Raw genomic sequence first — 27,385 nt, 5'->3', positions numbered from 1 at the left:
ACTTGTTGAACCACATTCAATGCAGCTTTATTCATAATAGCGAAAACCTAAAAAACAAACAAACAAACAAACAAACAAACAAACAAAAACCTAGATGTACCTCCACAGAGGAAAGAAAAAAAATGGTTAATTTGCACAATGGAGTATTGCTCAGCTGTTCCAAACAATGGCATCATGAAATTTACAGACAAATTGGTGTAACTAGAAAAGATCATCATGTGTGAGGTAATGCAGAACCAGAAAGACAAACATGGTATGTACTCACTTATAAACAGACGTTAGTTTTTAAGCAAAGGTTAATTATCTTACTATCCACTGACCTAGGGAGGCTAAGTAACAAGGATGGATCAAGGAGGGAAAACGGATCTCCCTGGGAAGGGAAATAGAATAGATTTTGCTATGAACAGAGGGTGGCAGCATGAGAACAGAAGGAACTCGTCTCTTTTTTCTTTTCTAAGCTCTCCAAAATGAAATGTTTGTCTTTTAAGAGGTTTATAATGATTCATTAAGGCCAAGCATGACAAAATGCAAAGTTTTACCAATGCAAGACTGCAAATCCAAAATAATTTTAAATTCTTAGATATCAGTTATTTTACTTTGTGTAAGTAGTTGCTCTCTTAGACATTCTAAATCCTTGGCAGGTATGCATGAAATGTCTGTTTGCTTTATCTACTACTTGTGTGTAATAGTTATTGCATCAAGGTCTTGCTCTATCAGTCAGGTTGAGATTGAACTCAGGATTCTGCTACCTTCTATTCCAAATGTTGGGATTATACACATGCATGGCAACAGCTAGCTTCCTCTTTCCTCTCTTGGTGTCATATTTCCATTCATCTTTTTGCCTGGGACCAAAGCTGTCTTCTTTTTGAGTGTTTCTCCACTACTGGTATCCTTGGGCCTGTGGCTCTCTATCATATCTCTCTTGGAGCATGATCACAGTGCAGTGTACCTTCGTGCTTGTGTCTATGTGCTGAGCTTTCCTCTGCCGACCACGCACTGAAGAGGTCATATCACATCTTTGTTATTATAGGTGCACTCCAGTGGAGGCAGTATTGCTTCAAATACTATGTAAACCCTGAAACTGATTTTGTGACTTAGGAAACATAATATTATCGGGGATGTGTTTTTATCAGGATGCTCGTTTGTTATTGGAAATATTCTTATTTTCTACCACCATGGTTTGTTGACGCTGTAGATTCCAACCTCTGTATTTTGACCATTCTGAGGCAGAACTTTAGCGCTTTTCAGATATATTTTTTTAAAAAGTAACTGTCATGGATCTAATAAACACTAATACCATCTGTGCTTTTCTGTAGCCCAGGGAAATTCTATCTAGAGTTACAGGACATTTTTGAATAGGGTTAGAAATATCTACAGTTCCCTTGGAGTACATAACATTTTATTTGCCAGATATTATGTGTGTTGCAGCTACTCCTTGCTTTTATGTGCTATTATAACCACAATTTAAAAACCATTTGTTTTATATATAAGCACTCAGGTCAAGAGCTCTGGAAGTCATTTTAGATTATGTTGATTTTATGTGATAGAATCATTTTCTAAAATGTACTGTAGTGACAACCTGACAGTGGTAATTGGCCATAGAAAACAAAAGGAGAAAAAATATGCTATGTGAATGAAGCAAATTATTGTTTGTTGGATGCCGTAATTAGTAATAACGTCTTGACTTGCTCATCAACTCTGAACTTTTATGCAGTCCTATTTCCGGTAGTTTTCGCGTATTATTCTTATGCTCAGCAAGCTTATGGCTGCCTTCCTTCCGTAACAATGTTTTGCTTTACTGAGAGCAGCACCAACCGACTAACTGTAGTCAGTGTTAATTAAGGGAATTAAGATGATTCATAAAACTTCCAGGGATATCCATGGCAGATCCCACATCTTATATTACAGTGTTCTGCATGAAAGTCTGTGACTGCCTCTCTGGCCTATTTTAATATCTTCTCTTTGCTTGTTGTAGTCATGACTTCTTTCTCTTTTGCCAAGAATCCAGGCTTGTGTGGGCTTTTGGACTTTATACTACCTGCTTGCCCTGCTCTGAAAACAGCATCTCTAGCTCCACAGGGAAGCTTTTCTTGGCTATTCAGATGTGAGGAAGACTGTCACTTTCCTGAAGAGGCCTTTCTAGATATCCTCCTGAAGGTAGACCTACCATTGTGTGAATGCAGAAGCAACCTTGAAATAACTCGAAGGCATTGATGGACATGTGTTTTGTTTTGTTTTGTTTTTTTCCACATCAGGTTCCTTGTCATATTGGAAGACCAAAATTTATTATGCCATAAATATTTGCCACAAAGGAAGTGGCAAATATTACATAAGCAAGCGAGTTGTGTGTGTGTGTGTGGGGGGGATGGCTATTATAGAGTGATGGGCATAGCAGTGACTAAACAATTCATGTGTAGCACTGTCCTTTCACTTGCTCCCATGTGACAAGCCCTTTCGTTCTACTGACATAAGTCTGTATTTGGATTCTTCTAATTATAGCACCATATCAGCCCCACGACAGCCATTTTATTGGTTCCTTCCCAATATATAGATGAGTATTTCACATCATAAATACACTGGAGGGTTTTGTTTTTGATTTCTGTTTTGTTTTGTTTTTAAACAATCACCAGGAGGCTAGAGAAAAGTATCCATTAAAAGGGGTTTTCGCAAAGCCTAGAGAGTCCACCCCCACAAGTCCTTCTCTGATGTCCACATGCATGATGTGGCACACACCCCCCCCCCCAGGGAAATAAATAGAATTTAAAACTTTTATAAAGAAATCACTACTTTGACCTATTTATTCTTTCGTAGTTACTGTCTCAGGGCATTTTACACATCTGTCAGCAGTCACCATTCCTGTAAGACATTTGTTCTCCTGTGAATGATGTCTTCAAGCAACGTACGCAGAATTATTACTTTATTTCAATTAAGGGCAAATGCTTTTTTTCAAGATAACTAGTTAGATCTGCTTTCTCTAGCATATGAATCTCACTAAGAAGAGAGAACTTTAAATCCTTAAATCATCCAAGAAATCTCTTCATTTCTTTCATGTCAAGGTTAATAATTAAATGTTTAATACCTCTTTAAGCTATTAAGCTAGCAATAAAAATGCAATATTTTAACCCAATTTACTCGATTAAAGAACAATCCCAGATGTTATTTAACATGAAGAATTGCTCTGATCTGCATTTCATTAACATCTGAGTGCTAGAGAGAGAATTTCAAATATGCAAGAAGCCCATTTGACCCTTTTCAATAACCAAATAGTGTCTTCATTTACCTTGGCACACATCACTCAGTGTGATGCACCACGTGCCCTGACATGGTTCCTACCTTCTCCTCTGCGAAACTGTGTATGGGCAGGTGTTACCCAGCCAAGTTAAAATTTTTTAAAGATTTTTTTTAAAGATTTATTTTTTATATGCAATGTTCTGTCTGCAGGTACACCTATAAGCCAGAGGAGGGCACCAGATCTCATTATAGATGGCTGTGAGCCACCATGTGGTTGCTGGGAATTGAAGTTGGGACCTCTAGAAGAGCAACCAGTGCTCTTAACCTCTGAGCCACCTCTCCAGTCAAGTAAAATTTAAATGAAGGTTTCAGTCACTGTTCCAACAGCATTTTCCCTACTGCTTATTTGGTTGTTGATTGTTATGAACTAAATGTTACAAATAAGATGTATTTTCCACGTATTTTTTTTTTTTTTTTTTTTTTTTACTTCTACAAAGTTCTGTTTAAATTACAAAAGAAAGAACACATCTGGACAAGGTGTTATACAACTTTACCATCAGCACTTAAGAGGCAGATTTCTATGAGTTACAGTCCAGCCTCATCTATGTATTGAGACCCTGTTCTCAAAACAACAACAAACAGACCAAGAAAACAGACAGAAAATAGCCTCTGTGACCAGAAAGACTGTTCAGTGTTTAAATGCATATAGTCCTATTACAGGGAACCCATTTCAGTCATTAGCATGGAAGCCAAGTGGCTCACAAACACCTTTAGCATCTGTTCCCTCTGGCCTCTGTAGGCTCCTAAACGCATGTGCACATACCCACATGGACATGGACAGGACAAAACTGAACGCAATAAAAATAAATTTAAAAAAATATACTGTTCTTTCCAGTAAATCCGTTCACTTTTTCTATAACAATGAACATCGGCAGTAATACGGCAAAAAGCATTAAAGGATATTGCTAATGTTTCCTAGAGTATATTCTCTTATTTGAGAAACATTGAAAAATATAGCCATGTGCTAATGTTAAGTTTTAAATAGAAACAAACATTAAATATGCTAGACTAGTGTTCTCATCTTGTAATGGGCTGATGCCCTTGCATGTTAACCACCTCTCTGTGAGTCTTTTATAGCAAAGACATAATATGCTGCATTCTGACTCTCAGTGTGCACTTAATCCAAGCTTTGGTACCACTATAAAGCTATGTTTGGATTCTGAGGCCCAGTTAAACCAAGACCTGGCTTAGCTGAACAAATGAGAATGTGATAAAAATGCCTTTCAGTTTTACTGTTCAGCTTCCGGTGAGGTTGTTTGCTCTTTAGTTTTAGGTACACAGTTGCTAAAACCTAGCTCTTACCTCATGCACTGGGAGCAATGAATTTCCCTAGGAAATCATTGTTCTTTGTGTCAGGTCAATCACAGCACAAACCTCCAAATATTTATAGAGCCCTTACCCAGTGCCGCTCTCTGGTCGATGCTGTGGAGAAACCGAAATAAGAATAAGGTTTTTTACCATCAGAAAGAATCAGGCTGTTCAGAAATGTTATAATTTATATGATTGATAAGGGAAGATGGGAAGATGTACAATAAAAAGATGGTACAAACCAGTAAGGAAAAAAACCAACATGGGAGTATTTATGAAGGAAAAAAAAGAAAAAAAGAAAAACAGAACCATTTTTTTTAGAGAGTGGGAGGATGGGAAAATCAACACAGAACCAGAGGACAACATGGTTTTTGGAATTCTTTATTCTCTGAGCACCCCAATAATAAACAAGAAGTGAAAGTGGAGGGCTACGATTAGGTGAAATGTGGGATGCTTTTCTTTAGATGTGTTGAAGCTTAGGTTGGTTAACAGATACTGCCAAAAATTGTCTGTTTGTCACTGATTTCAGATGTTAAGGTCGGGTTTGTTTATTCCCATATGAATAGAATTTTCTTGTAAAAAAAAAAATGTTGCAGCCTTGCCAGGTCGCAGAGGAAGAGGATTTAGCCAGCCTTGATGAGACCTGATAAGCTAGGGTCAGATAAAAGGGGAGGAGGGCCTCCCTTATTACCTTATTAGTGGACTAAGGAAAGGGCATAAGGGGGAGAAGAGGGAGAGTGAGTGGGCCTGGGAGGAGATGAGGAAGTGGACTGCATTGGGAATACAAAGTGAATAAATTTAAACAAACAAACAAACAAATAAATAAATAAATAGATAAATAAATAAATAAATAAATGGATAATTTGAAAGTAGCTTTTATTTTTCTGATGTCATTGTCATTTTGGAGGCTTACTGCTGAATAAGTTCACCCTTTCTAGCTCTTTCTGAACTTTGGCTGGGTGGTTCAACTCACCTGTTCTGACCGAAACTTCCCACCAAGCTGACTGATTCAATTTGGCCTCTCTCAGTTCTCCCTGAAATGCTCTGTTTGGCCTCAAACTAACTTGGCAATTGGTTCTAATCTTCTGACTCCTTCTTATTCTATGACTTTAAATGGCTCTGCACGAACTCAGGAATGAGCTCAGCACCATTGCACTGTACTCACTGCACGAACTCAGCTGCATACAACTAAACTGCACAGAGTTGACTCCCAACTTACTGAACTTAACTGAACTGACTCTTCAACTGAATTGCCGGAACTGACTGAACTGATTCTCTCTCCTTGCACTGGTTTTATGTAGACCATCTTTTCTGTGTCTTGTGAGAGTTGGGTGTATCCTACCTCTGACTCATTCTGTCATATCTTTGATTTGTCACTTTGTCTGTCCCTCAATTAGACATCATTGCCATTTTCAAAAATAATTGCTTCCTTCGGCAAACTAACCTTATCCAAAATGTTTAGGATTGTAGAAGGAGTCATGACTACAATCCATGTCATCACTGCTACCCATAAGACTGTGGGTGGCTCTTCTGGAAAGCTGTGGTGTGACGACCATTGGGGCTGCCCAGAACATCATCCCTGCATCCACTGGTGCTGCCAAGGCTGTGGGCAAGGTCATCCCAGGGTTGAACAGGAAGCTTCATGGCATGGCTTTCCATGTTCCTACCCACAATGTGTCTCTGGTGGATCTGACATGCCGACTGGAGAAACCTGCCAAAGGTGATGACATCAAGAAGGTGGTAAAGCAGGCACCCGAGAGCCCACCAAAAGGCATCGTGAGCTACACTGAGGACCAGGTTGTCTCCTGTGACTTCAACAGTGACTCCCATTCTTGCACCTGCTAGCATTGCCCTCAATGACAACTTCGTAAAGATCATTTCCTGGTGTGACAATGAATTCAGCTACAGCAACAGGGTGGTGGACCTCATGGCCGACATGGCCTCCAAAGAGTAAGAAACCCGGACCACCCACGTCAGCTAGGACAAGAGAGCAAGAGAGAGGCTGCTGAGGGGTCCTTGTCCTAACTCAGCCCCAAATTGAGTGTCTCCCTCACAGTTTCCACCCCAGACACCAAGAATAGCAGGAGGAGCCAGGAATCCCTACCCTCTTGAACACTGTTGATAAAGCTCACTGCAACAACCCCCCCCCAAAAAAAAAAGAAAAGAAAAGAAAAAAAGAAGCTAGCATCAAATACTTCTAATTCTTTGCCTCACCCAATTGTCAAAGAGACTTCCTCCTGCAGCCAGTGGGAACAGATGCAGAGAACCACATCCAAACATTAGGCAGAAAGATCACATATTAGAGATTTCCACTGTTTTTGTTTTTTGTCCCCCCCCCCCCAACAGTGCTCGGGGAACCCAGGGGAAGAAGATTGCAGGAGCCAGACAGGTCATAGACACCATAAGGACAGGGGCCACAGAATCAACTAAGCAGGGCTCACAGGGGCTCACAGAGATTGAAGCAGCAATCATGGAGCCTGCACAGGTCTGTCCTAGGTCCCCTGCAAATACGTTATGGTTATTAACTTAGTGGCTTTGTGGGACTCCTAATATTGGGAGCGGGTTGTCTCTTGACTTTTTTTGCCTATTCTTGGGAATCCTTCCCTTCTACTGGGTTGCCTTTTCCAGCATTACATGAGGGTTTGTGCCTCATCTTATTTTAACTTTTTATGCCATGTTCAGTTCATATTTCTGAGAGGCCTGCTCTTTTCTAAAGGGAAATGGAGGTGGAGTGGATCTGGGAGTAGGGGAGAGGAGAGGTAGGGGAGACTGGCAGAAATGGAGAGAGGGGACCTGGAGTCGCGTTGTACTGTATGAGAAAGGAATAAAAAAGAAAATGAAAGGAGAAAAAACATGATTGAGGTGAAATCTGGGAAGGATTTGCTCAGAATCAGCAGTCACAATTGTTGTCCAGAGGTGGCTAAGGTCATACCTCACACTGGCAGCTGCACTTGGGTAGTGTTTTGAAGGCATAAAGGGGTCATGGAAAGCAGCAGAAGCTTGGTACTGTGAGAGGCTAGAAAATGTCATTGGTGACAATGCAAACTCAGTGTCAGTGGGAGGCCTAGGACTGAGGGGTTCTGTGGAGAGGTTGAGGCTTGGCACCATTAACAGAGTCCAGTAAAGGCTATTGCTGAAAAGTTTATCCCAGTTGCAGCAGAGAATCCAGCATTATGGAGATGCCAGTATTATATGGTATGATCACTAAGAACAGCTGCAGCCATGGAGTGAAACCAGCCAGAGCCTAGAAGACAAGCTGTGTGTATTGCAGAGGGCAGAGCCAGAGAAGTGACCTAAGCTTCTTTTAAGAGCCAAGAAGATTGTGAGTAATTACCCAGATACTGGAAACTGAGTTATTTACTCTGTTGGAGTTCGGTTTTGATTTGTTTAGATTGCGACTGCACCCAGTTTTTGTGTGTTTGTTTGTTTGTTTGTTTGTTTGTTTGTTTTTCCCCTCTTGAAATAAGAATCTATTTCACTTTCTTTTGGTTTCACAGGAGCTCACAGTTGGCAAAATTTTAACTTTAAAAACAAATTAGAGAGAAAGTAAATTTGAAGTTTAAAGAGACTTTGTATTTTAAAGCAGACTGGATGTTTTTAAAGAGGAAACTTTTAAGGTGTTTAAATTGCTAGGGATGTGGCTTTTTTTTCAATTTGCAAAATGTTTTATACTGTGATGCCTTTATTAATATGTGCTCTTGGGGATGAACAAAAAAAGGAGAATCTGAGTTATGTGATTGTGTGTCAAGTAAACAAGAGGTCAGTTATTCTGGATACTTTAATATCAAATTGACAGAAGCTAGGCTCATCAGAAAGGAAGGAGCTTCAGGTGAGAAAATATTTCCATAAGATTGGGCAGTGGGCAAGCAGATAGGGCATTATGTTAATCAGTGACTAATACAGGCTGGCCCATTGTGGATGAGGTTACTCCTGGGTTGTTTGTCCTGGGTTCTATAAGAAAGCTGGCCAAACAAGCCATGAAGAGCAAGCCTGTAAGCAATACCCCTCTGTGGTCTCTGCATCAGCTCCTGCCACCAAATTTCTGCCCTGTGGGGAGTTCCTGATTTGACTTCCTCCAATGATACACTAAAACATGAAAGTTAAGCCAAATAAGCCCTTTCTTCCTCAACTGTTCTGGTCATGCTGTTTCATCACAGCAATAGAAATCTTAAATGGGACAAAATTAGAATGTTCTAATAGATCTTAATTTGAAAAAAAAAATGTAGGGCTAACGTTACTGGGTCATATGTAATAATCTTCCAATCTCTGGAATACATTTTATAAAATTTCCTGAAATGTACAAATGCATAATTGTTGTGTTGTTATGTAAACATGTGAACAGAATACAAACATGCACATCTATTCATATATATATATACATATATGTATATTTGGAAAGACTAAGTTATGGTTTATGTAAAGACAGCATTGCTTTTAGAGTATTGGTAAAGGTTGGGGAGAGAAGACAGGACCATATTCTGTCTCATGTGTAGCTTTTTTGTTGTTGTTCTTGTGAAATTAAGTAGTACCCTTTCAATTATTATGCTGAACCCTAATACTTCCTAATTCCCAAATAATATCTGATGGCAAAGCCTGTGAGAAGTAATTAGGTCATAAGACTTGAACCCTCATTAGTGGGATTAATGTTGTTAAATGAAGACTAAAAGGGAGTTAGCCTCCTGTTTCTATATCATAAAAGAAAGCAGGAAGGCTCCTCCACCAATCCCCATCTTGCCAGCACTTCAAGCATGAACTTCTAACTTCCACGGCTGTGGGAAATAGCTTTCTGTTCTTTAAGCTGACCATCTTGAGTTCCTTTGTGCAGCCCAAGTCAAGTAAGATCATTTTCTTTACTTTTTTTCTGTGATTTTGACCTTTTTTTTATTATTATCTTCACAGAGGTCAAGAAGGACCTTCAGTCTTGAGCACTTCTGTTCAGCTGCTAGCCATGTTCCTACACTGGGATTAAACTGTAAGCCGATCTTGCTTTTTTTTGCATGTGCTTCAAATTTGATCATGGAACCAGAGTTTCTATATCAACTATAGTTTATTGAACACTTTGTCCACATCTCTATAAGCACAGGCAATACTGAACCATTTGTGGTTTGTTTTGACTTATGGCCAACCTGTTATTCTAATGTGTTTTTCAAAATATTTGCCTTGGCTGCAGTGGTGCCATAAATTCTATAAAGTTAATTTTCTTTAGACAAGAATGAAAAGCACTTTCTATTCTAGATAGAGGGCCTTTGAGTTAATTCAGTTGTCACCACTGAGCATTTTTCCTATGATTCTACTAAAAGTATTATCCTAACTTTAACTCTCTGAGAGACAAAACAACCCGAATTTTCCTCTTAGTGATAAGATAGCTCCATCCTCACTTTTAACTTGAAGAAGACAATACTCATAACTGTTTTTCATTGTTTTTGTTTTACTAGAAAGGATGGTTGAGCAACTTCAGTCCTGAGTAAATGCATATTGTTTGACATGGGTACAGCCATGCCAGGAACTCCAATGCCTCATGTCGGTGAGAACGGCAAAGCCTTCCAGGTCTGGCTCAGATGACAAAGCCTTCCTCGGCCTCAAGTGCAGATGTTTACAGGGTGTGCGGAATAAGTCCACCTTACCACCTTTTCTTACCTTCTCATGTTCAGGGTCTAAAGACCGCCTACATGGACTGCTCCTATTGACATTAGCTAAACTGGCATCCTTGTTCTGCTGTAGATAGTAACCCTGCCTCCTTGTTTGACCCTTGTTCAGCTGTATGCAATAACCTTGTCTTCCTGTTCAACTGTATAATCACACTGAGCTTCCTGACCAGGATCTTTGTTTCCTGCCTCCCCAGTCACACCAATCCCCAGAGCCAGAAAAGAGCATACTACATGGTTGCATGATTAATGTCAAAATAAGTTCACATGCATGCATTATTTTCTGTTCCTGTTTGGTAAGAAGATTTTTTTTTTTATGTTCTTCTGTGCATGCAGACCTTTCTTTGATAATCCCTGAAGTCAATGCTTTGTGAGATATTCTATTTTGGTTGAACGTGGAGGAAGAGCTTCTGTTTCGCATCATCAGAGGCCAGTCACAGGCCCATTTCTGTTTTGTCTCTTAATATTGACTCCCAGGTGTTTATTGGACTCCGTATATAAAAAGCTTTCTCCATAAATTGGTGTTTAATTGTCTATAAGATTTTTAAAAGTCAGTATTTTCAAGCTAAAAGTAAACACATTGATTTTCACCTCAGAAAACAATTATGGGGATGGTTTGATTTCCTGATAGATTGTTTCTTATATGTATGGTAATGAAAGGCATGGAACACAAATGAAAATGTAATTGTCACTACTTCATGCTGAGTTATGTCCTTTTCTTCTTTTGTCTGAGGTGTCAAGCAGTATTCCCAACCATAAAATTTCACCGGTGAGGAAGTAGAAGTTGTTTGTGGGAAATGAGTGACAGTAGCAATTTTATATTTAAATATTTATTGATTTCGTTAATTGTTGGTCTGTGAGGAAGAAACTTAATTTGTAATGCAGGCTGTCCTGGAGCTCCCTATGTAGTCTTGAATACACGAGTACCACACTTCATCCTTCAGCACACTAGGATTGCAGAATTGATCCACCATCCTTTTCTGTTGCAGCCACACCTTTCTTCTCACTTTCTTTATTACTAGTTGAAGTTTATTTTTTCTATTATTAACCCAGGGCTTGCTATGGAACTAGTTCTCCAATAAAACATAGAGGAACTGACACTATGTCCAGGTTTTAAAAGAGCTATGACTTGCTTCCCACTTCCTTAGAATGTACAGAGCACTGTTGATCAGCCTTTCCCACCTACTACCTACTGGTGATTATGCAAATGCTACATTATGTTGCTTCTGAGTATAACCAACATAATTATAACAAATGTTGTCGTTTGTTAAATGTTATAAGGCACCTAGATCACTTAACCAAGCCTTTAGGGGAAAGGGAAGAGGTAGATTATAAAATAGGATATTTCAACAAGCCTTATTTCAGTGACAGCCATTCCCTGTCTAGTCACATGCGAAGGCATAAGTGTTTAAGATTCATCCCTGACGTTGTGATAAAAACATTTAAATGTGTTAACATTGTTCTCTGACAAAATCCTGCATTATTCTCTGCATTGAGGGGATCCATGCTGAAGTAGCTGGTCTCATTAAGACAACTCTTAGAATAATATATAAAAGCTACTAACAAATGTCTTTAATAGTGTCTTGACAAGCCTTTCTGAATGGGATAATTTATAATTTCTGCTTAATTCTTTTCTTGAAAATGAGTGTTGAGAATGTGACTTTTAAAACACTTGAAAATACCTTAACCCTCTTGTTTTCACTTTTAGCTCAAACTTGCTTGCTTTATTTTTTCATAGGTGAGGCAAATCACAAATAGTATTTTTGAACTAAAGTAGAGTTTAATACCATTTGTCTTGTTCCTTATGTCATCTATAGAATTGAAAATTGAGTCCCACATTTAATATTTTCTAGGTAAATAATTGGTATTTTTGAAATTAGAAATGGCCATCAAAAGCCACAAGTTTTAGGGTTGGTCCCAGTCTATGACACTACGGGGGAATAGTAGAACCCTTACACAGAGTGCAGTGGGAGATCTTTAGGTTTGTCAGGGTATACTTTGAAAAGGATAGAAGACTCCAGGCTCATCTTCTTATTTACATCTTGGCCATGAGGTGAGTGGCTGTGCTCTACCATACATCCCCCAGCATATGTGGCTTAAAAACTGATATTTCATAGAAAACATTTAACTTTTAATAATTGATTGCCTCAGGCATTTTATAGCGATAAAGAGTTACCAGCAGTATGACCTCATTCCAGTCTATGTCTGTCTCCCATGGGCTGTATGAGGATCAAAGGATTTCATTATGTGGTTTTGCTATTCAGAATCATTTTTGAAATGTTATTTATCTATTCATTTTACATCCCATTTATAGCCCCTCCTCTCCTGCTGGTCCCACTCTCCTTCTGTCTTTCCCTTAAACCCTTCACCTCCCTTTCAGAAAAGGAAAGACCCCACCACCACCACCACCACCACCACCTACTCATCCCAGCACATTAAGTCCTATCAGGACTAAACACACCCTTTCCCACAGTGGTGTGGCCAGGGGGAAGTGATTGAAAAGCTTTCAGAGAGTCCTTGTCAGAGACAGTCCCTGATCCCCTTGCTAGGGTACCCACAAGGAGACCAAGCTGTCCATCATGTACACATGTGTTAGGGTCTGGGTCCAGTCCATACATGGTCCTTGGTTGGTGTTTCTGTCTCTGCAAGTGTCCCCCATCACCCCAGGTCCAGGTTAATTGGCTTTATTGTTCTTATGGAGATCCTTTTCCCTCAGGGCTTTCTATCCTTCTTCTCACTCTTCCTCAAGGCTCCCTGGGATCGTCCCAATGTTTGTCTGTGAGTTTTAGCATCTGATTAATCCACTGCTCGGAGAAGCCTTTCAAAAGACAGCTATGCTAGGTTCCTGTCTGCAGAGGTTCCTGTCTGCAGACATAGCTGAGGATACACAGATACCACATAGCCACTAACCACAATGTTAGTGGTTGGCTCTCTCCCATGGTGTGTCCTCAGTCTCTGCTTTATCTTTATCCCTGCACATCTTGTAGACAGGATAAATTTTGGGTCAAATTTTTTGTAGATGGGTTGGTGTTTCCCTTTCTCTCCTTGGAGTCCTGTCTGGTTAGAGTGTGGCCTCTTTATTCTCCATGTGCCCTGTTAGTAGGATTCTCCACTTCCAAATTCTCCCAGAAGCCTACCCTGTCATAGGTCCCCAGCCTGTTTCAAAGATGCCCCAGGCCACAGTTTCTCTTCTCTGGACATACCCTCTGCAACCTACCAGCCCTGCTCTCCCTATATCAGATCTCACCCTCATTTCCCTTAGTACTCCCTCTCTTACCCTCTCTCTTCAAACACTTCCTCTGTCCTTTCTATTTCCCCTTTTCAGTGAGATTCATGAACCCTCCCTAGAGTCTTCCTTGTTAATTAGCTTCTTTGAGTCTGTGAACTGTAGTATGATTTTCTTATATAGTTAATATCCGCTTATAAATAAGCACGTATCCTGTGTGTCCTTCTGGGTTTGGGTTACCTCACTAAGGATGATCTTTTCTAGTTCCATCCATTTGCCTGAAAATCTCATTATTTTCCTTTTTTTTTTTCTTTTTCCTTTTTTATACTTTTTCCTTGTGATTTATTCTTTTACATGTAAATCATTATATATCCAGATTGAAGCTCCCACCCTCAACTCCTCTCACTCCCACTTTCCTTCTCTCTTCTGCCCTATTACCTTCCCCTAATCTGCTGAAAAGCAGAGTTCTCCTCCTCTCTCATCTGCCCATAACTTATCAAGTCTCGAAGGCTCTACCCAATAGGTGATTGAAACAGATACTGAGACTCACAGACAAGCTTTGGGCACAGTATAGTGAGTCTTATGGAAAAGGGGTTGGGGTATGGAAGAAGGACACATGGAGGGGAAAGGAGCCTCACAAGGGACCAACACAGCTAAAAAAAAAAACCCTGAGTCTAGGGCATCTTGCAGAGATTGATGCACCAACCAAGGACTATGCATGGAGAGGACCTAAGACCCCTGCTCAGATATAGCCAATTGGCAGCTCAATCTCCACATGAAAATTTGAGTAAGGGGAGCAAGTGCTACCTCTGTCATGAACTTGATTTCCTTGTGTCCTTGTTGTATGATAGAGCATCTTTTGGGTATGTGCCTAGGAGTGATAAAGCTGGATTTTGAGGTAGAGTCATTCCCAATTTTTTGAGAACCTCCATATTGATTTTCAAAGTGGTTGTACAAGTTTGCACTCCCACCAGCAATGGAGGAGTGTTTTACTTTATCCACATCCTTACAGTTTTTATTACCATTGCTCTGTAGTACAGCTTGAAATCAGGGATGGAGATGTCTCCAGAAGTTCTTTTATTCTACAGGATTGTAGTACCTATTCTGGGTTTTTTGTTTTTTCATACAAAGTTGAGAATACTTCTTTCAAGGTCCATAAAGAATTGTGTTGCTATTTTGATGGGAATTGTATTAAATCTGTAGAATGCTTTTGGTAAGATGGACATTTTACCTTTAATCCTAACAATCCATGAGCATGGGTGATGTTTTCGTCTTTCGGTATCTTCTTCAGTTTCCTATTCAAGAACCTTGAAGTTCCTTTCATCCAGGTCTTTCGCTTGCTTGGTTAGATTTACATTAAGATATTTTTATATTATTCATGGCTATTGTGAAGGGTACTGTTTACTTAATTTCTTTCTCAGCCTTTTTATTGCTTGTATACAGGAGGGATACTGATTTTTTTAGTTTGTTTTGTATCCAGCCACTTTTCTGAAGCTGTATATCAGCTGTAGGAGTTCCCTATAAGAATCATTTTTTTTCCTGAGAATTTCATTCTTTAAATCATTGATCATTCATAAGACAAACTTGTAAAGCACATAACCTCAAAGTTTCATGAATCTCTTATTAGTATATATTTACATTTTCTATATATAACAGAATTTTGCAATAACACCCCCACTCATAATGTGAACCTCTTCTTGTTCCTATTGACCACCAATGATCAAATATTTATTTTGTCTATGCTTCTCATAATACTGGTGAAGACTAATTCCCTAATGAGAAATGGTCTTATAATTTCTCTACATTAAATATTATTTGTTAAATATTGTGTAGTTGAATTCATTGTCATACAAAAGAGAAGTGAAGGGAGGTAGGATACATTTCAACCATATGCCTCCAACAAAAACATATCCACACAACACAACCCAAACTTCCACTACAGATCATGATTGTACTAGGTACCTCTCTATTAGCATAGCAGAATATCATTAGGAATCATTTTATTGTTTTTTTTTAGATTTATTTGTTTATTTATTTATTTATTGTACATGAGTGTTCTGTTTGCATGTTCACTTGAATGACAGAAATGGGCATCAGATCATATTACAGATGATTGTGAGCCACCATGTGGTTGCTGGGAATTGAACTCAGGACTTCTGGAAGAGCAGCCTATTGCCCATTGCCCCTAAATCACTGAGCCATCTCTCCAGCTATTGTTTTGATTTTTTTCTTTCGTAGGTCTCTGGGCTCTCCTACCTATGATTACTGGTTATCTAGGCAGTGTAAATGCATGGGTTTGTATCTCTGGTCTTCAAATTCGACCAATCATTGGTTGGCCACTCCCAAAAGTTCTGTGTCTCTATTGCCCTTGCACGTCTCATGAGCAGGATAGATTCTAGGTTGAAGGTTTGTGACTGAACTGGTGTCCTAGTCTCAAAACTGAAAGTTGTTTAGTTACAGGAACTGGCTGGTTCAGGCTTTATATTCTCAATTACTAGGAGTCCTTCATAGGGTCACCTTCATTGAATCCTGGGAGTTTCTACTGGACTAGCTTTCTACATAGACCACCAATTCCCTCTAATTCAATATGTCTTTTACCATACTCTCTCTCCCTCTCTCTCTCTCTCTCTGCACTCCATCTGATCCCTCCTGTTCCCATTCCCACTCCTGGTGTTTTTTCTTTTTGAAAATTGTTTTATTTTTATTATTAGTTACATTTTATTAACTCTGTGTCCCAACTGTATCCCACTCCCTCATTCTCTCCCAATCCCACCCTCCCTCCCTCATCTCCTCCTTGCCCCTTTCCAAGTCCACTGATAAGGGATGACCTCCTCCCCTTTCATCTGACCCTGGTTTATCAGGTATCTTCAGGACTGGCTGCAAAGTCATCCTCCGTGGCCTAGCAGGGCTGCTCGTCCCTTGGGGGGTGGGGAGGTCAAAGAGCCAGTCATTGAGTTCATGTCAGATATAGTTCCTGCTCCCCTTACCAGAGTAACCCACTTGGTTACTGAGCTACCACAGACTACATCCGAGCAGAGGTTCTAGGTTATATCCGTACATGGTCCTTGGCTGGAGAAACAGTCTCATAGAAGACCCCTGTGCCCATACATATTTGGTCCTTGTGGAGCTCCTATTCTCTCCACGTCATACGAACACCCCTTCTTTCATATGAAACCCTCTGCCAAAGGTTTGGTCATGAGTCTTAATATCTGCTTTGATACACTGATAGGTAGAGTCTTTCAGAGGCCCTCTGCTCCAGATGTCCCTCAACGGAGGAATGGATACAGAAATTGTGGTATTTTGCACAATGGAATACTATTCAGCAATTAAAAAAGAAGATATCATGAAATTTTCAGGCAAATGATGGGATCTAGAAAAGATCATCCTGAGTGAGGTATCCGAGAAGAAGAAAGACACACACGGTATGTACTCATTTATATAGACCTATAAGATATGATAAACATAATGAAATCTATACACCTAAAGAAGATAATCAAGAGAGCAGACCCGGGGTAAGATGATCAAGCCTCATTTAGAAAGACAAATGGAATGGGCATTGGATGTAGATGTTTTTCTTTTTAATGCCATTTTAAGCAGATTAGAAAGCTCAACTATGACCATTGTTGAAAATAGATGTGAAAAAAAAATAAAATAGATGTGTAGAAAGATTAGCTTAATGTTTTTGTTTTAATGTTTTATTATTATTTAGCAAATATTCCTTTTTCCATTATTGAACAATATGAACAGAAACCAATTTAAATGCTATATACATTTTTCATGGAGTATAGTAATCAATTACTCCAGGATTTCATAATAGAATTTGGTCTTTATTTCCTTAATGAGAAAACCAACTGAGGTTGCGAAACATTACAGACTTTTCTAATGGTAGAATCAGTTTTACTCTGACTCCAAAGCACACACTCACATAGTAGAAACATATATCGTTTCTCTCTGCTCTGGTTCTATTCGTTTACATAATATATCAAACAACAGTCTTTTGTATTAAAACTTTTCATTTTATAATAAGAATGTTATAAACTGATGCACAGAGCATTCATGATTGTATGCATGTAAGTAAATAAATGAACGTGGCTATCTTCTAAAGCATACAGACTTCATCATGCACTTGTGCTTTGTGAATTTATTCCCAAAGTGATGGATGAGTTCAAAGGAACAGACATTAGGGAATGGAATATTAATATCTGAGATCTCAAATGATTTTCTTCCTTCTCTGGCAATATTAGACGAGCTCAAACTAATGTTGGCATCGGAATCTTTGAAACATAATTCATCCTGCAGAAAAGCGAATCAATGTGAACATCAATATCTTCTTTCTTAGAACTTTAATTTACTTCTATATACAAGTTGCATAATCCTGACAAACTAATAAATTTCATTTGTGACATCACATATTATTTTTCTTTTTAGATTCATCCTGTAGTCCTCCATTGGATTTCACCATACCTTTCTTCATTAAGTAGTGTCTCTCCTGTTGTAGTTTCTAGGATATATCAGTGGATGTAAAAGACAACAATCCATGACGATATGGTTTTGTTGGTGAGACCTGCCATAAATAAAATAAATTCATTTCATATCATGTGAGAAGGTTATAAATAATATAGGAGAAAATAAATTGGCAAGGGTGAATGAAAGGTTTAGGAGAAATGAAATAGATGTGAATTCTAATTGAGTACTCCAATAAAGACTTATTTAAAAGGCAAAACTTGAAAGAAATGCATAAATGACGCAGTTATGTATTCAAGCCACAGTCGTCCTGTAAAGGAAAAGCGAGGTGACAGGCATGTTGAAACCATGTCAGGCGGGAAGAGAGGGCTGGGAAAGGACCCTGAGAAGAAGTGGATTGTGAGGAAACACATGTCAGATATTGCAGGATTGAGAATTGTCACCCAAGGGCCATATTTTAAGAAATTGCAGCTTTGATGGCCATATTGTCTCATTCATGTCTACTCAACTCCTGAGTCATAGGGTGCTTTAATTTAGAGGCTTGTCCTCTGATGGTCCTGCAGTGGTTTAGTTGAGAGGGGGAATGTTATCAGGTGGGGCCTTGCTTAAGGTAGTCTAGACATCTAGACGGGTGTATGAGAAGTTGTCTGCGCTACTGAACGCTTCCTTTCTTATTTATTTCTCATAAGGTGGGGACTGCGCAGTCAATGCTACTGACAGCATTTGCTCTCTCACCAGTGGTCCAAAGCCAATGAAACTCTTTATGGGACTTCAAGCTCCAAAACAATGAGCCATAATTCCCTTTTTTCTTTATAATTGTTTCAAGTACTTTATATGAGTATACTATAAGCTAGTGAAAAGATTAAAGGTGATCCTGTATAACATGTAAATAAGAACTAACCTGGGCCTGGAGGACTTAGGGAGTAACCACCAAAGCTCATGCAAGGACTCAACTTGGGCCCTTATACATATGTAGATGACGGGTAGCTTGATCAGCATGTGGGTTCACTAGAAAGTCGGGAGGGGGCTGTCTCTACATAGACTCTTTTTTATTAATTTTATTTTATTTTTTTATTATTAGTTACATTTTATTAACTCTGTATCTCAGCTGTATCTCACTCCCTCATTCTCTCCGAATCCCACCCTCTCTCACTCATCTCCTCCCTTCCCCTTTCCAAGTCCACTGATGGGGGGGACCTCCTCCCCTTTCATCTGACCCTGTTTTATCAGGTATCTCCAGAGTCCTTCTCTGTGGCCTAGCAGGACTGCTCCACCCTTGGGTGGTAGGGAGGTTAAAGAGCCTGCCATTGAGTTCCTGTCAGAAATAGTCCCTGTTCCCCTTACTATGGGAAACCAATCGGTTACTGACCTACCACGGGCTTCATCCAAGCAAAGGTTCCAGGTTATATCCAAGCACAGTCCTTGGTGGAGTGTCAGTCTCAGAAAAGACCCCTGTGCCCAGATATATTTGGTCCTTGTGGAGCTCCTGTCCTTTCCACATCATACTAACTCCCCTTCTGCCAAAGGTTTGGTTATGAGACTTAGTATCTGTTTTGAAACACTGTTAGGTAGAGTCTTTCAGATGCCTTCTGCAGTAGACTCCTGTCATATGTCCAATGCACATCCTATTTGTCTTTCTAAGTGAGGATTGACCACCTTACCCCATTTCTGCTTTCTTGTTTATCTTCTTTAGGTGTATGGGTTTCATTATGATTATCATATCTTGTGGGTCTATATAAGTGAGTATATATCATGTTAGTCTTTCTCCTTCTGGGATACTTCACTAAAAGAATGATCTTTTCTAGATCCCACCATTTGCTTGCAAATTTCATTATTTCCTCTTTTTGATTGCTGAGTAGTATTCCATTGTGTAAAAATACCACAATTTCTGTATCCATTCCTCCATTGATGGACGTCTGGGTTTTATAAAGAACTAAAGAAGCTGAAAAGCAACAAACCAAGTAATCCAATTAAAAAATGGGGAACAGAGCTAAACAGAGAATTCTCGATAAAGGAGTATCGAATGGCAGAGAAACACTTAAAGAAATGCTCAACTTCTTTAGCCATTAGGGAAATGCAAATTAAAATGACCCTGAGATTTCACCTTACACCCATCAGAATGGCCAAGATGAAAACCTCAAGTGACAACACATGCTGGAGAGCTTGTGAAGAAAGGGGAACCCTCTTCCACTGCTAGTAGGAATGTAAACTGGTACAACCACTTTGGAAGTCAATCTGGTGTTTTTCCAGACAATTAGGAATAGTGCTTCCTCAAGACCCAGCCAAACTACTGCTTAGGTATATAGCCAAAATTTGCTCAAGTACACAACAAGGACATTTGCTCAACCATGTTTGTAGCAACTTTATTTGTAATAGCCAGAATCTACATAGACTCTTGTGCCTGCCTTTCAATCACTTCCCCCTGGCAGGGCTGCCTAGGTGGGACACAGGGGAAAGATGTGTTAATTCTTGATGTGACCTGATGTGCTGGTCTGAGGTGCTAGGGAGGTAGCTCCCCTTCTCTGAGGAGTAAGGGAGAAAGGATAGGAGGGGGAAGTGGGAGCAAAGATGGAGATGGAATGAGAGGAGGGAGGGTTTATGCTGGGATGTGAAGTGAATAAATAAAATTAACTAAAAATCAGAGCTTAAATATAGGAATTCTTTTAGAATTAAAGACAAATAACAAAAAAATACATCCCATCAGGAAAAAGGAGAGAGAGGGAGAATGTGACAATATTCCAATCCATGCAACCTTGATCTAAAGAAGCATGCTGTGGGAAAAATGTGTGGATCAATAGTAGACAGTGGGTTATTACTGTCATTATTTTGTACTTGGTTGTTGGGAATAGTCTGTCAGCTTTTTGAAAGAGGGCTACATTTTTTTCAGTATGTTTCCCTCTGAGAAGTGGCTCTACATCTTGCTTTGAAGTTGGATGAGCTTCTGAGCTCTTTAGGTGATGTAATATGTTCAGATAAGGAATTTCCAAGGCTGGGATATAAAATGAATTTCCAACTTACTCTATTCACTTCACTTTTCTGTTTGTTGGATTGTGTGTTTGGTTTAGGTTGTTGTTATTGTCCTTGTTATTGTTTTCTTTTTCTTTTTCTTTTTCTTTTTCTTTCTTTTTCTTTTTCTTTTTCTCTTAGGTATGTGATCAGGATCTTTCTATGCTACCAAGGCTGGCCTGGAACTTAAAGTGTAGTTCAGGATGGACTTGAATTCATTGTTTTCCTACCTCAGCCTTCAAAGTTCTAAGATTACTGACATATGCTACCATACTTGTCTGCTCTGCTTTCTTAATTCTTACGCTACAGAACCACTTTAACTCTGCTAATTACTCTAGGTGTGCCATATCAAAAGACCTCATGAAAATGTCTATGTGAGATAGAGACATGTCTGATGAACCCCAGCTTTTCAGGGCCCCGTATTTGTGCCATGGCAGTCATACAGACTTTATGGTGACTTTGGTCTTGCCTCTGTCTGACTTAAATTTCCTGTGTATTCAGTTCAGACCAACCTAGCTTAGCCTAATTGTTTGACAGGACCTTGAGACAGTAAATGCATATAAACACTTGATATCAGGGCGGTGTTTGTTATATAAAACCAAATAATTGAAATTAGCTATCTTTTGAACATTGGCATAATAAGACATTTATCTGCATTTGCTTGGCTTTGGGAGAGGAGATACAGGAGTCAGAGGAGCAATTTTCATACTGGAAATGGCAAATATTGGTGGCTTTCAGCTGAAGTAGTGAGAGTCAAAGAAAAGGATAGGATTCCTCTCACATGAACACCAAAGGATAGGTCTCAAGTATTTGAAATAGATTAGATATTCAGGCTGAAAATCCCTAACACTCAAATCAGAAATCTGAACTACTATAAAATCAGAAATATTTGAGTACACAATACCATACAAATAGAAAATTCTAGACTTGACCTCAGATCATGGGTCACTCAAAACACAGATGCAGTAAGATTATAAATGTATCTTTATATTATATATATATATATATATATATATATATATATATATGAAACAAATGAATTTTATATTTAGAATTGTGGTTTCGTTCTAATTTATCTCATTTTGTATATGCAAATATCTTAAAATTAAAAAAAAAAACTTTTATTTACAGACATTCCTAGACCCAAACATTTTTGAAAGGGTTATTTGCCTTCAGGAGAAGCACAGTTAAACTTCACTTTGCTGATTTTTCTCCTCTTTACTTTACATGTCTTTATTTTAATTAAAATTTTGATGTCAACATCTTGTTATTTTTACCCCTGTAACTGTGCTATTAAATATGGTAAGTCAAAAATAATTCACAATAATACACAGGGTTAGAAAAAAAATGAGCATGATTGAATCGGTCATCAAGTGTTTCTCTGAAATAAACAGGTAATACACTTCATGGTTAAATTCTAAAGCCTTCCTCATTACTTATCTAATGACCTGGGGGAATAACCTATCCCTTCTTCTTCCAATAAATGAAAGATCAATTTAAATTTTATTTTGGTGTCAGTTTCTTTCTCATTATTAAGGATTAATATTGTGCAAGATGCACATGATGGTCAAATTTTTAGCAAAATACGAGTTGAAGAAATCAAGATTGTGTATTTATGGATAACACGTAAGTGGGATGCTGAGATGCCTCAGGAAGAACAGGACAGGTACAACTTGCATCTCTGGTGATATGTTGAGGTTTACAAACGAAAGACAGGTTTAAAGGTAGAGGCTCGAATTTTCTTTACAGGGGCTTCTTGGTACATGATGTGGGTCAAGTAGCAATTAATCTGGTGGAACTGGAGACTGAATATAATGCCCAAACCAGCTTATCAGCCTGGCATGGTGATGGTGTATTCTGTGGTCACTTGTTTACTCTGATGTCATGCAGCTTCCTCTCTCTGCCTGCCACTGCAATAGTGTCTGCCAATATATCACAACCTAGGAATGACCCAAATTTAAAGTATATTTTTCTTAAAGTCTTTGGATATGCATGCTTATTTATGTGAGTGTAGGCATGATAGCATGCCTGTAAATGTCAGATGGCAACCTGGGTGTTCTTCTTCAATTTCCATCTTGTTTGAGATATGGTCTCTTGGCGATTGTTGCTACACACACTGTTTTAACTAGACTGAAAGCTTCCCAGGATTCTCCCATCTCTCCACACCATTTTACCACAGGAATGGAGGGATTAAAGATAAGTAGTACCACTGGCTATCCCTAAGATAACATTCTTTGCTTCTTCTTGGAAACAGAAATAAAAGCACTTGGTTTTGTGGTGGTGGTTTGTTTGTTTATTGTTTGTTAGTTTGTTTGGGTGTGTGCGTGCCTGTGCGTGTGCATGAGTGTGTACCTTCTGAAACATTTTTATTTCTGGTTTAGTATCCTAAGCAACTCCTGTCAATATTTACTATGTGCAGAGATGTGTTCTAGGCCCAGGCATGGGTATGAAGATAAAAGCATGTCTGATGCATTTCCTTTTCTTCAAGGAGCTCCATTCAATGAGGACAAACAGGGTGGAGCTCTCATGGAGCTATGTAAAAACATGGGAGAACTCCAGGGAAAGGCCACTGGGTCAAGATTACTTTTACTCATCCAGCAATGAAAAGAAGATATTGTCATAATTAATATAGCATCAAGAGTAACCAGTAACCAAGAGTATACTAAACTCCCTCCCATGCACACATGGTGGTACAGATACACAACAGCACCACATCTACTTGGAATTTCTGGAGATCTAAAGTCAGGTCCTCAGCCTGGCTTGAAGAATGTTTTGCATATTTAATCAGTCCTTCAAAGTATATTTTCTGATACACAAATACTGCTTTTCACCCCTTTAAAACTGAGCCATGATAAATGTGATAGTATCTGAAGTTATCATAAGGTACGCTGAGAAGGTGTAGATGCAAGCAGGTACCGATAAATATTTAAAATGCTATAATTTTCACCAGCTGTATCATTTCATTGCATTATTCATATATGTTATAAATATGGCATTTTAGGTTCTTTTTCTGTTTCCTTTTGGTTAGTGACTAATATTAACATTTGGCTTGTTAGTTAATGTGTCTGGAGGGTGTAAATCCTATAAATCATTTCAGAGAGCCAGCTCTTGGTTTTGTTGTTTTTCTCAATTGATTTCATGTTTTCAATCACATTGATTTTTAGTCTACTTTTTATTTATTTTCTTCTGATTACTTTAGATTTAATTGTGTAGTTCTGTGGAGTAGAAGCTTAGATAAATTGGTTTAGTTTGCCTTTGTAGTCTGATACATATACTCAATGCTGTAAATTTTCCTCTAAGCACACTTGCAATGAATTAAAAAAAAGTAATTTTCTCTGCCATTCAATATTCCTCCACTGAGAATTCTCTGTTTAGCTATGTACCCCATTTTTAGTTAGAATACTTGGTTGGTTGGTCTTTAACTTCTTATGTTCTTTATCTATTCTGGAAATTAGGACTCAGTAAAGCAGGGGCTGAGACTCATAGCCAAACTTTGGGCAGAGTGCAGGGAATCTTTGAAAGAAGAGGGAGATAGAAAGACCTGGAGGAGACAGAAGTTCTAAAAGGTGACTAACAGGGCCATAAAAACTGAACCCTGGGGACTCTGAAGAGAATGATACCCCAACCAAGGACAATGCATGGAGAGGACCTAAAACGTTGGCTCAGATATTGCCCATAGACTCAGTCTCCAACTGGGGTCCCTAGTAAGGGGAGCAGGGGCTTTCTCTGACATGAACTCAGTAAGGCTCTCTGATCACCTCCTTCTTGGGGGCACAGCCTTGCCAGTCCTCAGAGGAGGACAATACAGCCAGTCTTAATGAGACCTGGTAGGCTCGGGTTAAACAGAAGAAGTGGAAGACCTCACCTATAAGTGGAATAGGGGAGGGGCATAGGGGGAGAAGAGGGAGGGAGGGACGGGAGGGAAGGTGGGATTAGGAGGAAACTAGGGAGGGGCCGCACCTGGGATACAAATTGAAGAAATTGTATTAAATTATAATAAAAAATCAGTCAACAAATATTCCTCAAAATTAAAAAAAAAAATGTAAGCTATATTTAAATTGTGCTCCAAAGATTACTGATCCCATTTCCCTGCAAGATATCCCCTTTTAACAAGAGTGTGCTCATTTAATTAGGGTTGCTTACATAAATGGGAGGTTATTTTCCAGAACATAGGCTACTTTTCAGTGCCTACAATAATGAAAGAAATGACTCCATGACCCCCCCCCCAGGGCCAATAGTACTTCAGTGAGGGGTGGGCTTCCTGAATCTCTTGTTTTCCATAGTGAAAATTTCATAGGCCCAATCTTATTAAGACATCCTCAGTGAATTCATGAGTGCCACAGCCATGTCATAACCAGATGATGTCAACTCATGCTTCTCTTCCTCAGGTTCTTAGTCTTTCTATATCATCTCTAATAAGATTCCTGAATCTTGCTTTTGTTTGTTCATATCTTATCTTCTGGTGTTTTTTTTTTCCTTTTGTAATCTTAAGGGTTTTATATGATTCCATTTTTCTCCTTGCTTACCATTTTAGTATCCTTTTGACAATTCTTAGTGATTACTGTAGAGTTTTCAAGATACACTTACAATCAATCCAAACCCAATTTCAGAGGGTAAAGTAAGACATTTTAAAGAACAGACACTGTAGTTTGCATCTAAGATGTCCCGAGCACGTGGTGCTGTTGAGAGATGATAGGACTTGTACGAGGTGGAAGCACGGAGGGTTGAAGTTATGATGTTGCTGGTGTGCTCATGATGCTCTCCCCTTGTCCCCCTCCACACATTTTGTTTTTACATTTCCCATGTGTATACCAAATCAGGAGCCTTTTGCAGAACTGACAGTGGTATAAATAATGATAGGAAGGCTTTTATATAGCTTAAAGCTTAGGCCTTTCACTGGGGCAGTATCCCAACTTAACCCAAATATTCTGGCCTACGACATACCATGTGACTAGCTCTCTATCTTTTTTCTCCTGTTCCTTTCTATACCCTTCACTCTCTGCTTCCACATCTCTCACATTTGCTTTTTGATCCCTACATCCCTCTTTCTTTCAGAGGTTCCACTCTCCATTTTATGCCATGTCTATTTGGTCTTTATTACAACCAAACAGCAGTGAGATAACATCAGAACATCTTTTAGAATGCATAGAGGGCTGTCTGACCTTCAGCTACCTGAGCAGGTGTAAACAGAAAAGTATTTACAAACATAAAGCCTAAAGCCAGTGATGGGCCATAAAAATGATAATACCAATCCTGCCAGCACTTAACGCTCTGCCAGTACATAATTAATTGTTGGAAATACAGAGACATGCCTTCACACAATGTGAAGGAAAGTCACACACCAATATTACACATTTACATCATTTTACCCTCCCTCTTCTTCATCCAACTTCTTCCAAATCCTCCAACTCCCTCCCAGATTCATGGCTTTTTTTTTCTTTAATGGTTATTATCATACACATGTGTGTATGAATAAATATATAAATACAGTTTGCAGAGTTCATTTTGTGTTACTTATAGGTATATGTTTTCATGAAGACACTTGGTATGGGATAACCAGTTAGAGGGCTCATCCCTGAGGATCACAGATTTTCTGTCTCTCAGAGTTCATTGATTTCTGTAGCTCTTCTAGTTGTGGGTCCCTCTCTGTAATTGGGTCTGGTTTTCTCCCATGGTGTTGCCATTACTTAGATCTTGTTTAGGCAACCATATTGTTGAAGTTTCACAGCTTCATTTCCCCTCTCATGCACAGAAGACAATCTATAAACAGACATTCTAGTCCTTTATGGGTTGAGTTGTAGATGAATCAGATGTGGTTACTCACCCTGGTCTCTATCCTCTGCATTTTGACAAGCTGTGGCCTTCTGTAACAGTCTCCATATGATGGAAAGAGAAACATCTCATGTGGGATTGTGGAATGAGAGCTATCCTTATGTGTGAGTATAAGGATAAATATGTCGAATGTAGCCAGAATTTATAATATAGCAGGGTAGGTTCTCCTCTTTGTTCTGCGGCCTCATCACTAATAAGTATCACATCAACTATGTGGTACCATGAATTCACCCCTATAGAGCAGTCTTTACGTGGAGTTAGATAGCTGTTGTTTACTGCAAAAATATGAGTCTCTATAGCTCCTTTGGGGAAATCTTGCCATTCTATTTATGTTGTTGTTCTTGGTGTCACAGCTAGGTAGTGCTTTTGTTATTTTTCTCCTCTGGCAGGTTACATAGCACCTTCCCATACTGTTATCAGAAAGGAGATTTCCAGTCAGATCCAGCTCCGTTCCTCCAAGTCTTGAATCTGAATTGTGCAGTGTCTTTGTCTGTAGTAACTTATCCTCAAATTCTTGGAAGCAACCAACTACCTACATTGTTTGCAAAGTTGCTTAGACTCCAAACACCACTAACGATAAAAGGGGAGCTTTCATGCCAGATACTGTGTGTTT

Source organism: Psammomys obesus, unplaced genomic scaffold (genome assembly GCF_907164565.1).
Source record: "Psammomys obesus unplaced genomic scaffold, mPsaObe1.curated_primary_1811, whole genome shotgun sequence".
Classification (NCBI taxonomy): domain Eukaryota; kingdom Metazoa; phylum Chordata; class Mammalia; order Rodentia; family Muridae; genus Psammomys; species Psammomys obesus.
Note: the sequence above shows the minus strand (reverse complement) of the source record.